The sequence below is a fragment of the Eubalaena glacialis genome, chromosome 17, assembly GCF_028564815.1.
Source record: "Eubalaena glacialis isolate mEubGla1 chromosome 17, mEubGla1.1.hap2.+ XY, whole genome shotgun sequence".
NCBI lineage: Eukaryota > Metazoa > Chordata > Mammalia > Artiodactyla > Balaenidae > Eubalaena > Eubalaena glacialis.
The window spans coordinates 25,091,075-25,104,001 of NC_083732.1; the positions used below are offsets into that span (position 1 = coordinate 25,091,075).

The following is a 12,927-nucleotide window of genomic DNA, read 5'->3' on the forward strand; positions in this document are numbered from 1 at the left end:
GTTAGCTCCAGCAACAGACTGGCACAGAGCTGATGAGGATCAGAACTAAGGTAGTGACATGGGAGACAGAGGAGAGGAAGATGGGAAAGATATTTACAATTAACATCTGTGACAGCTGGCAATTAATATTTGACCTCACCAAGCGCCAGTCACTGTTTGGGGAATTTCCTACGTTATCTTAAATCCAGAATCCAGTGTGAACTGAATGCAAAGGGTGAAACAATGTCAGGATGGAGATTTCTGGCTTGAGTTATGATGTCAACAGTGGATGTCTTTAATTAAAATATTGATTCCAGGAGAAGGAATCAGTTTTGAGTAGAAGACAAGAGAGGGGGCTGGGGAAGAAGGTTTCACTGAAAACAGATTAATTTTGAGAGCTGCTTGGGGTATACAAATGAAGATAACTGAATGCTGGGGTCAAGGATTTGGCAGAGAGCAGACTGCAAATCCCAGGTGAAATTTCTTTTTAAAGGCAGAAAAAGATCCTCATAGTAAGATTGAAGCAATCTGCCACATACCAAAAAAGCACATAATGCAATGCTTTCTAGAAACTTGAGAAGACTGTGTGATTCCACTACAGAAACATCTGAGCCCTATTCTGAAATACTGGGTTGGCCCAAAAGTTCGTTCGGGTTTTCCCATAATTTTCCGGAAGATGGTACAGAAAACCCGAATGAAATTTTGGGCCAAGCCAATATATAGATTCTTGAGTTAAATCTTAATGCCCCTTAACTAGAAAATGCTCTATGTTTCAGGCCCACAAATAAAATGTGTAAGGCGAGCAGCTCCCATGGAAATGGAAGCCCGTTAGAGAAAACAATGTTTAATCCCTGAGATTCGACAAGAATCGAGATTCTTGTCACATGATGGGAGATCAGAGGAAGGCATTTTTGGAGCGTGGATAATCAAAGCTCTTAATGCACTGGCTCTTAAGTTGAAGTTAACTAACAAAAAGCAGGCTGTTTTCTAGGATCTGCAGTTATATTTAGAAAGACCTCTGAGGGGAACCCAAATGACCCTGAAATAGCTCCTTGCTCTCCTAAGAGGAAAGGCTTTCTCTGGCAAGAGAAAGAACTTCTCAACAAGTTAAAGGAAAGATTTGATTGAAAGACAGTGGCCTATTTTACAAGATTCCTTCTGTGAAGAGATTAGGGACATTCAGGCCGGATGTACTCCTTCCTTTCCGGCCCATAAGAGAAACTGGATAATGATGTATAAGGGACAGGGGTCAGTCAGGTCACAGTGCTTGAGGTTGGCAAATCTTTTAAATGGGTGGGCACAGCACTTCAAATTGTCCAGGATTTATTAGAAAAATGGATAACCATGTAGCAAATTAATTGCTAACATCAAATAAAGAATGTCTTTGTGTTAATTTGTCATTTGTTTAGGTTGGCTGATTTGTTTTTCTGGCTTCGGCTCTGTTCAAAGATGACCTAAAGTCATTAAAGAATTTTTATATAACTTTATTATCAGCACTAAACGAGATTACTAATACCACTAATAACAATGATGGTAGAATGCAGCCTCATATATTTTTTGGTGGTGGTGGCGGTGACGGTGAACACTGTTTGGAACTGGAAACCCATCAGGCTATCCAATTAGAGTCTCCATTTCGAAGATGAGGAAAGAGCTTGAGGGAGGGTAGGCATTTTGCCTAACTTCACATAGGCATTACAAGGTAGAGGCAGGCTCACCGCCTGTCACTGACCAAAGGGAAACACCATCTTGTAGGAAGCGTGGCCAGTGGCATCTCGGTGGCTATGGCAGAAGCCCCATGGTGCTAAATTCAAAACTGGATTAGCTAATACCCTTGAGAATTTTCAGCTTCAAAGCTGTGTGTCCGCAGTCCCACAGCTCAGAGTCACCAGATATACCCTTGACGACTGTAGAAAGTTAAACTGAAAGCAAGCATGGATGGACAATGTAGAATAAACCAGATAATTGAATACCTTGCAATCACTCTCTCCCAGCTCTGAAGTTGCACTCACGGGCTGAAACAAGAGAATGACCTCGTGCTTTCTGGAAAGGAAACACAAGAGGAAACAATTTCACAACTCTGAACTGGATTAAAACTGCAGTAACTGAGGGTAAAATGATGATCTTTTAAATTACTTATAAAAGTTCTGAGCAATAAAGAAACTGAGAAATAATTATTTAATTAACCTTTAGTACGATAAAAAATAATGTTGAAAAACAAAAGTTAAAACTTGCTCTTCCAATATCCACAGACCTATATATTATTGCAAATTTTTTATCGATAGGAAAGTAAAAATGATGGCATTAATCACATGCGCTCTCAGTGATTAATAATTATGCCCATGCTTTGTTTTTTACTCATTGCTTCATTCCACCTCTTCTCACAGACACTGACGGTAACTATGGGTTAGCACCACACACCACAAACATGGACTCTTCCTGTATGCGAGGTACTTACAGATCAAAACAAAAACAAAAACGGTTTCATGCCTTAAGAAGATGACAGCCTTATCAGAACAAAGATGGCTGGAACAAAATTGCACAGAATTGTTTGATACTTGTTATAATAGATTTTGCCATATTACTTTATGTCTTCATCTTGAAACATGCTATATTTTTGTTAGCACGGTTTCCTATGGTTAAGATAAAACTATATCACTTACAAAGATCACTTCCTCCAAGAGGATGTGTGATTCAAGTTTGAGGAATGTAACCTCAGATCGAATATTCTGTTTTTGTAGACTGTAGAATCTAAGAAGTCATCTTAAAGTATCCTAAGTGGAAGTAGAAAGCATTGGGAGTGAAAGAATGACCCAACAACTAGACTGAATATTCTCAGAAAAAATATCCACTGAGGTAAACCAATGCAAATTTTTTCCTTTTTGGTAAGAGTTTAAAAGAGAAAAGAAAGAGCTATTTCTTAGAAAGAAATGAAATGCAAAGCAATCCTAGAAAGACCAAAGGGAAATAATAAGTTGACAACAAGCAAGGTGGTGGTCCCTCCATGACCTGCCATGTCAGACTCTCCAGAGGCCAGTAAGACAAGAGCTCCCCAGCCCCCAACCCATCTCATGGGGCCCCTGACCACATGGTCTTCTTAGTGCCTCCTGGCTGGCAGCTGCAAGAGAAACGTGCAGTAGAAGGTGAGGGAGAGTTACACATCAGGTTAGGAGGAAAAGGGTAAAGATCACATTTGCCAAGAGTCCTCTTTCAACGAAGAAAGGCAATGGAAATTCTCTCCTCTTTGCCCTTTTGTGGGAATTCCCCGTTCTGAACTACTAAGCATGACAGCTCAGGAACACTGTGAGTTCTGGAAGGTTTCCACACCAGCCTGAAAACCCATTGTTTATGAAACGGGGACAATGCATTTCAAGCTCTAAATGACTGCAACTGAAACAAGTGTTTGGGAAAACTACCTGTTCCAAAGTGGAGAAATAACTATTTTGAGATAAATACTTGCTGATAAACCTCTGTGCTATACAAAAGCAAGATGAAGAGGCCCAGTTCAGGAAACCAAGTTACCAATACATATGATACAGAGAGACACAAGTAATAATAAAAGTATGTACAGGCTGTGAATAGTGTACAGAAAAGAGCATGAGGGCCCGTACGTACAGCTCTCCACAGCTCTTGGGATAAAACTCAAGCCACTTGGCGTGGTTTGACGAGCTCCCACCCTGGTGTCTGCCAGCCTGCCAGAGTCATGTCTCATCATCCTTCCCTCCCATCCGGAGTTGGACTTCTCCATGACTCTGCCACATTGTTTGTTATGTTTTTTAAGAGGCTAAACTACAAACATAGAAATGAGTATCTAATAAAGCACTTGTTTGTAAGTTGGAAACCATCCATAGTGTGCTTCTACCATAGGTGGGTCCACAAACTTCTCCCAACCTGGGTCCTCAGCCTGTCACATCCTTCTCAATCTTCTTTTATTTAGAGTCCAGTGAAGAAGCAAACTGTAAACGCCAGTGTAAAGTACAGATCGCTGGCATGTGGGGCTGTAGAGCTCTTTGTTTTGAGGAGTTAGCATTCCTCCACTCTGTGATTGTGATCATCAAAAATGTCTCCAGACTTTGACAAATGTCCCATGAAGGGCAAAATCATTCCCCAGTTGAGAATCACTGGTCTTAAATAAATGATGACTTATTAAAACATAATAATATTTATATCCTAACTTCCACATTATGCAGAAACAACAGTTTGGATGGGGACCATCAGAAACAGCACAGATAGGGGAGGAGAGAGGGAGGAAAGCACATGTATTAAGCACCTGCTGTATTCTTGGCTTTGTGTGGCGTTAGTCATCTTTTTTTTTTTTAATTTTTATTTATTTATTTTTGGCTGCTTTGGGTCTTCGTTGCTGCGCGTGGGCTTTCTCTAGTTGCGGTGAGCAGGGGCTACTCTTTGTTGCGGTGAGCAGGGGCTACTCTTTGTTGCGGTGTGCAGGCTTCTCATTTCAGTGGCTTCTTGTTGTGGAGCATGGGCTCTAGGTGCCCGGGCTTCAGTAGTTGTGGCTCATGGGCTCTAGAGTGCAGGCTCAGTAGTTGTGGCGCACGGGCTCAGTTGCTCCGCGGCATGTGGGATCTTCCCGGACCACGGATCGAACCCATGTCCCCTGCATTGGCAGACGGATTCTTAACCACTGTGCCACCAGGGAAGCCCTAGTCATCTTATTTAATACTCACAGAACACCCTGTGCTTTCTCTTCCTAAATCAGAGCTTGCTTAAAACCCTGTGAGGCAATGATTTATGCTGATGATGTTATTAAAAGCAAAACTTTTCAGAATAAAATAAAAATATTTCTAGAACTTTACATAGACATTGAGATGCTTTCCTTTCACTTTCAGTGGACCGACCGCCTAACTTCCCAACCTCAGGAATGAGAAGCACTATTCATTCTTAAGGTGGTACCTCCATTTGAGAGTTCATAGGCTATTTCTTCTACCAACCGAAAGCCATGTGGTTGTCCATAAGTGTAGACCCAAACGGAGTCACATGCGTGGTCAAAATAGCACCTTTCCTAAACTCCCAGGGAAGCAGGCATTTGGCCTGAGGAATTGTTGTTAAGTGCTAACAGGCAGGTTACGGCTCTTTGTCCATGTCCCACATGAAGATAACAAGCACCGAAGAAGTCCAGAGCAGGTGGGTGGGTTAAATCCTGACTTAACTACTGACCTCCCTGAGAGCAATTAAAGAGGGAAGGAAGGGACAGGAATTCCTGGACAGAATTTGGTGTTAGTCATTTTCCCTCCTGATCCCCCAAGGGCCTGACAGGCTCAATGATTTCTATTACATTCAGCACAGCCGGGTCCAAAAGGATCCCAAAACAGGTAGCTGTGTCAATTCAAATGGACCAGCGTGGCTTTATGAATACATATGTTGGTATGTAATTTTTACTAATTGGCTTCTTCTGATTCTGTTCTAATTTAATCACATCTTCCACTCCAATATCTGTTCAAATATTTTATTTAAGGGGAGTCTTCATGTGCTGGCCACTAATCTAGGTGGTGTTTCAATACTGACAGAGACACACACAATTCCCAGCCCTCTGGTGCTTTCTGGTGCAGGTGGGAGACAAACCAGCCATCTGGCAAAACAGTTACAATAATCACTGAAGAAAACAACTGAAGCCAGTTTGGGGCTGGGTACTGCCCTGGGGTAGGCACTACTTTAAGCAGGGAGTTGGGAAAGACCTCAGGGGGTAAAACACGGTTGAGCAGAGCCCTGAAGGTGGTGGGGCTGGGTGGGGAGGTGGGAGGGGCCGGGAGGGGAGATGGGAGGGGCCTGGAGGGGAGATGGGAGGGGCCGGGAGGGGAGGTGGGAGGGGCCGGGAGGGGAGGTGGGAGGGGCAGGTGAGGTTTGGGGGGGTACCGTAAGCCGCCAAATGTGGGCACTGGCACCCCTTGGAGAGCGGTGGGAAGGCAAGTCAGAGAGGGGCTGGTCACCCCGGGTCCCCATGTGACCATCTGGGCTCCCTCGAACCTTGATCTTAAGCCGCAGCTGGGGCCGGGGCCCCTCCCCTGGCCTCTCCACGGGGGGCTGCCCACCCAGGGGGCGCCAGAGGAAGAGGGAGGGGCTGGACAGGCGCCTGTCAGCCGTCGTGAGGGTCCAGTGCTCCCGTGGCCGCTGCAGGGAAGGCCCGCGCCGTGGGCCCACACACAGACAATGTAAATCCAGTAGAAGAAACAGGAGAAAGTTCTTTTCTAAGTCATGATGCAAAGAAGAAACGTGGAAGCAAAGTTATTAGCGGAGATTCAGGGTGGGGAAGGAGGTAGTGGAGGTTTGATAGGAGAGCAGGGAGGAGGAAGTCCTTCAGGAGAGGGAAAGAGTAAATGGACGAGGAAGGAGCAGCCTGAGGGGCCCACGGAGATGAAAGTGAGACCTACTAGCTCAGCAGTGTATGTTCCTTCAGCCACAGCACAGCACAGCTGAAGACATGGGGGGGGGGGCGGGTAGAGCGATGAGTTATGCCCGTGAGTATAACAAGGAAAGAGAGAAAGAAGCAAAGAACCTGAAGGTGTGTGCAAAGGAGTGTTACACAGAGAGATCATGGGATCTAAGCTGAGTAACTAGGAAAGGAGAAGCGGAGGGAGTGACAGATGGTGGAAATTAGCAGGATCAATGGATTGAAGGTGCTGGTGAAGTGCAAGAATGGCTGGAGTTGGGACTTCCCTGGTGGCGCAGTGGTTAAGAATCTGCCCGCCAATGCAGGGGCCACGGGTTCGAGCCCTGGTCCGGGAAGATCCCACATGCTGCGGAGCAGCTAAGCCCGGGCGCCACAGCTACTGAGCCTGCGCTCTAGGGCCCGCGAGCCACAACTACTGAAGCCCGTGTGCCACAACTACTGAAACCCGCACGCCTAGATCCCCTGCTCCGCAACAAGAGAAGCCACCGCAATGAGGAGCCAGCGCACCGCAGCGAAGAGTAGCCCCCGCTCGCCGCAGCTAGAGAAAAGCCCGCGCGCAGCAACGGAGACCCAACGCAGCCAAAAATAAATAAATAAATACATAAAATTAAAAAAAAAAAAAAAAAAGAATGGCTGGAGTTAAGGTACAGGGGAGGGTTGAATAGAAAGAGGTGGTGACCAGAGAATGGGGTACTTAGAGAGGGAGTGGGTTAAACCCTTTGCCACTGGAAGTGTCGTCCCCGGCCCAGCAGTATCAGCAACACCTGGCGACCTGCGTGAAACGCAGATTCTCAGACCTATTGAATCAGAGTCTACATTGTAACAGGTGACCCATGTGCACACTAAATTTGGGGAAGAACTGGCTTCCGTTTGAGCCACACTGGCTCAACCTCCACTTGCCCAGAAGCCACAGGCACTCTATAAAAAGGTGTTATTGAACAGGTTTCTGAGGTTAGGGACTTCCCTGGGGCTCTGCTTCCCGTCCTCCACTTTAAACGGCTCATTTTGGCTTCTTGGGTTTCCATTCAGCTGCCTCCTGCTCTCGCTCAGTCCTGCCTTGCAGCCTTACAATATATAGTTGGCAGTCTTTGGATTCCATTTACCGATGGGGCCCCTTCGAGCGCCTCGCCCACATTCCCACCCTGCCTGTAGCGAATGGCCTCCCCCTCACTTCTTGAGACCAAGTCCCAGATACCCTGTCCCCTCTGTTCTCATTTGCCATTGAGGGGGCAACCAGATTACTCAGTGCCCTCGATCTGACCTGCATAGTTCCCTGTGCCCACAGAGATCTATTACTAGGCACTAATGCAAAATATATAGTATTGCCATTGTAGCTTTTTAAAGGTTTAGCTTCCTGCTCTAGTAATTACTCAGGGTTTTATGTCTTCTTTAATATGAGAAGACTGCCTTCCCTCTTTACGGTTAATTTTACAAAACAAGGGAAACAGCAGCTGTATATGACATTACAGAATGAAAGATGAAGTTGAGCAGGCTTTGCTTTAATAACAGCTTTATTCCTAATAAACAGAGTGTGACATTTTCATTAACCTAGATACAAACGCCCACACAAATACTCACTCATGAAATAATATGAAAATACTGAATTTAGAAACTCTTGCTCTTCTCTTTCAAGACCCAAATGATTTTAGATGCTGTCACTTGTCATAGTTTTATTATGACTACTAAAAATTACTAGTTAAAAGTCTTACTATTTGCAGGCCCCATGCTACACATTCCATACATCCTCATCTCAAGGGATGCTTGTGGGACTTCTATGGGATCTGTACTATTGTTATGCTCGTTCTACAGGTGGGGAAACGGAGGCTTGGAAAGGTTAAGGGACACAGCCAGTGAGTGGCGGAGCCAAGTTTCAAACTCAAGGGTACCTGACTCCAAAGCAACGCCTCACTCACATCATTTTGGATAACACATAGCTGTCACCTAAGAGTGTGGCCAGATATAGTTTCTTTGCACCTCTGCATCCCTAAGCATATACATAGTCACTACTAAGTATTATGTAAGTCGAATCAAGAAACTATAAACCAGTGGTCTCTAATCCCATTATTGCTAAATATTTGACACAGACATCCTTGGTTAGATGTGACCATTTTCCAGCTGTGTGGTAATTCTTTCAGCTGTTTCTCAGCTAGAAGAAATCAATGAACAGAGTCAATCTGGCATCACTCTGCTAAACTGTGATGTTATAAGAAACCTGCTTATCACCGTGGGGAGCTGAATGCAATCTCCAATGGGTGGGTGGCCCACCAGGAACAGAATTTGTTCTGCTGTCAGGAGAAAATGCTGGCAATGGCCACTTGTCAGATCGCTTCCTCCACCAAGGCAGCTGAGACCTCGGGTGAGTTTAGCAAGTGTACAGAAGAAATGGAATGGAGTCCAGACCTTCCTATGTGAGTTAATTACCATGAGACTTTGGACACACTATCTTCCTTCCCTGTATCACTTAACCTTATCCACGATTCAGGGATAACAATGTCTGGCCCTGCCTCCTCTGCTTCCCAAGGACGGTGTTAAGATGACGTGACGGGCTCAAGACCCTTGGGTAGAAAGAGCTGAGGTTAATGAACCTGTGTCCACACACTCAGCGCTGAGCAACACAAAATCAGGCCAAGACACGTGCACATGGTAATCAGGGTTAGGCATGTGGGGTTCATAAAATATTTCTTTTGACGTTAGTGAAGCCAAAATAAGCAAAACAACAACAACAACAAAAGAAGCCTCAGAAACGGACCCTCCCCTTCTCCAGTCCCCATCTGTAAAACAGAAACAGAAACTCCTTGTCTTTAAGTAAAAATTACAGGGCAACCTTTTTAGTTTCCCAGATTTTAAAAAGCAACAAAAGCTTTAAGAAAATAAATATCCTAAGACCCATGCTACCTAACCTTTTTATTTTAATGTGTTTTATATATGGATGAATATTTATCACTCCAGATTTATTACTGCCTCAATATTTATTACTGTCTCTATGCATATTTCTCCAGCTGTCTTAGGTTGTCAAGTCTGATAAGGCAGGGGCCAAACTGAGTTGGTTCTTTTTGTAAAGCATGTGAAATTGTCATGCATAATTAGGCACTTAAAGGATTTTTGATGAAGCTGATTATGAAGAATGAGAACAGTTGATACCGCAGTAGGCATGTTTCCTGAAACCTTCCTGTCTTTCTGCAATGTCAGAAGATCACACGCTCACAGACGTGCAGAGCTCATGGAAGCCTGGGCTGAGAGATCACGCAGAGCAAGCTGAACACCATGTGGTCTGTGGCCAAGCAGCAGCCACAGCAGGAGCACCGCCCAGAAGCTCGTCCGAAAGGCAAACCTCGGGCCCCACCCCAGACCTAGTAAATCAGAAGGTGAAACTTCACAGGAGGCCCCGGCAATCTGCATGCACATTCACATCTGAGAAGCAGAGGCTAGAGAACCATCTAGTTCAACGGCTTCCTTTTACAGACGAGGAAAGGCTGAAGGATGTTTCTGCAGTTACAGAGCAAGGGCTCGTACCTTCCGACCCCTCTTGCTCCTTCAGGACTCTTCCTCTTTAAATTACTTTTCTGTGGCTCTACAGCTTGCCGAGAACACTGCTAGTTTTTGTTTGCCACCGAGTCCTTTAATGTTTCAACATTTTGAATACACTCAGAGATGCTGGAAACAGAAATCAAGAAAACCTTCTTACAGTCGTGGGCTCACTCGCTACACGCTGCCCACATCATGATGGTGTGTGGAACTGGCGACCACGCTTCTTGGTTGAGATCTGGATCCCACATCTGTGGTACCTTTCAGGTCCAGTGATGCAGCCCAGGCTGCCATTCACCTTCGACCTCTGGTCCCTACTTCATTAACAGCTCCTAAGTCCTGGCTGACACATGGCTCTGCCTTGGAGTTCTGGAGTCCCGCCAAATGAATATTATTCAAACCCTCAAGGATATGCATTCCAAGAAAAGCAAAACAAAGCCAGAACCATTTGAAAACTTGTAAAAACTGTGAGTTGCTCTTGATCTGCTGGTCTGTCACTGCATCTTTTAAACCAGTTCCCTCCACAACTTCTCTATCCAGCTGTATTTCATCCTTCCTATATCAGATTAGGAGCCATTCATTTCTATGTAGGAGAATTTTACTATGAGTTTTCCCTCTGGAATCCAGCCACAAAAAGTAGTTAGTGAAGAATATTCAATAATATTTAAATCCCATCCCTTCTGGACCACTAATATTTTCCAAAAGGCTAAAAAAAGGACTGACGTGCACTTTCATCAGATCTGTACGTGGCAAGCATCTGTCTTGACTCACATTTGAATACCAACTGGCACCCTCCCAACATATGGTGACTTTTCTGGAAAAAATATTAATTTCTCCAGGTATTGAAAAGATTGGCTGTACTTTTTTCCACAAATCTAAGTTCTTTTCTACACATTTAGAAATCAGAAAAGAATACGTTGGATATAAAAGAAAAGCACTTCATTGAAGAAGGCATGTTATAAAAACACGAAAGATTAATTGAATCAGAATTCAAAGTTTGGAGTTAAGGTGTGGAGAGAATGTGAACATTTTGCTGAAAGCAAAACGTTTAGATTAGTTGGAGACCAGGACGGACTGACTTTGTTATGGGTAGCACTTCCTAAATAAACCTTGAGAGGGAGTGCCAGTCAAAAAGAGCCAGAAGGACACAGGCCTATCTTGGAAGCATCTTCCTCTCTCTCAAGGCAACATCCTTCATAAGAGAACATCATTCTGTCATTTGGGGTACAAAGTACCCCAGAAAATACCAGTTAAGATGAAGGAAAAAAAGTACAAAGAGAAGATACTGCTGATGCTCACATCCCAGGAAGTCTATCCTGAACTGGTTGAGGTAACTGGTTTGAGGAAACCTTCACCGCATCTTTGGGTAGGTGTTAAGAGAGTATACTAAGCACTCAGAACAGGGCCTAGCATATATTAAGTGGAATATAAAATCAATCAGCATTGGACTCCTATTCCCAAATTCTCCCCAAAACAGCAACTGAGTGAAACTATGTAACTGCTGCCCTTTAGATGAGGCATGTGCTCCCTGTTTGCCACAGTCCTTACCACTCCCTGTTGTCTCCCAGGTACTGCATCCAAGCATCAGCTGCTTTTGATCATTGCCTGGCACTGTTGTTCTTAAAGTAGATTAAGAGGAAAGGGATGTAGTTTTACCCATCTCTTTACCAAATCGCTGACCTCCTGAGAGGGCTTTGAGATCCTCTGGCTCACTCATTTCTGGTACCCACCTGAGTTTCTTGCCCTTGCTAATGCTATTACCTGGATAAAGCTGCTACCTCTGCTGGGAACATGCTCCCCCCACCCCCGCCTTCCCAGCTGCCCAATTAGAATTCACTTTTTAAGGCTTATGCAGTCTTTCTGACCTAGTCAGTTGGAATCTTCTGCTTAATTGTTGGGTACTAAAATTTAGAACTAGTTCTCTGGACTCCAGAACATTTTAGGCCAATGGATGAATCTTCTGATCTTCCTCCTAACAGTTTTAAGGCCTTCTATTGCTCACAACATCCAGCTACAGCTTCTCCAACTCCTTTCTATTGGAGCCCTAATTACTTCCATGCTGCACACACATGCAAACCTCAGCACGGAACTACAGTGTGAGTGTGTATGTCGGGGGGTGGGTAACTCTGGGAGCGAGGCAGGGAGGAAGGGGGCGCTAAAAAGGACAGAGAAGGCGTTCCTGTGCCTTCCACATTTGGCGCTCCCATCCCCGCAGGACCTGGAAAGAAATGAAGTAGTAAGGGAGCCCAGAAGAGACGAAGGAAACAAAGTTGCTTCATTTTCTTCTGGGACTTCTGCAACTCCCCTCCCTGGCTTCTGCTCTGCAACCCAGTGGGGAAGTCAGGTCTATATGACAAGGTGGGATCAAGAGTGAAGGGGAGGAGGAGGCAAGAGGCAGGAGAAAGAAACATCCCCACTTCCTTGTGACTTCCTAACCCGCTCTCCGTAATCCCCCACTTCAGAGAGAAAGTCTGCAGCTGCTGAAAGAATAGGAAAGAGAGAAGATATTGGAGAATAAAGGGCAGTTGAAGCTCACATCACCCTTCTCCACCATCTCAAAAGCCTTTCAACCTCCTTCACTCCTATGCCCGCTTCTTAGTCCCAAATGTCTCCATGGCAACATGAATGCCTCTTCCCACAATTCACTCTACTCCTTCCCCTCCATCCCTAAGTCCACTCAAAGAAGCCATACCAGGGGCTAGAAGAGAAGCTCCTTGAAGACAGGACTCCCCCCTTGTTCAACTGGTGATAACCATGTCTACTACTGTCTGGCCCACAGGAATCAAGCCCAATGAATGGAATTGGATTAATGAAAACTCCTGAACTCAGTAACAGTTTTCCGTATAGGATCATTGTTATAAAAGTACTCAGCAAACCTCTTGACACAAAGAAGGAGAAAAAATACAGGAAGTGTCTGCTATTTCAGTTCTTTCAATGCCAGCGTTTCTGGGTTCGAATTATGCACTCAGTTGCATGTTATTTCTCATGCACTTGTTTCTTGAGATAAGGTGACAAATTTT

The 12,927-nt window shown here is 44.8% G+C and overlaps 1 protein-coding gene across 1 annotated transcript in view; it reads right to left on the reverse strand.

The window, feature by feature from the left end:
- Positions 1-12,927, reverse strand: part of PAG1 (phosphoprotein membrane anchor with glycosphingolipid microdomains 1) — a 147,130-nt gene that overhangs the window by 100,416 nt on the left and 33,787 nt on the right. Inside the window, exon 2 of the mRNA XM_061171837.1 lies at positions 1,950-2,019. The gene's annotated coding sequence lies outside the window, so the exon portion shown is untranslated. The remainder of the gene's footprint in view (positions 1-1,949; positions 2,020-12,927) is intronic.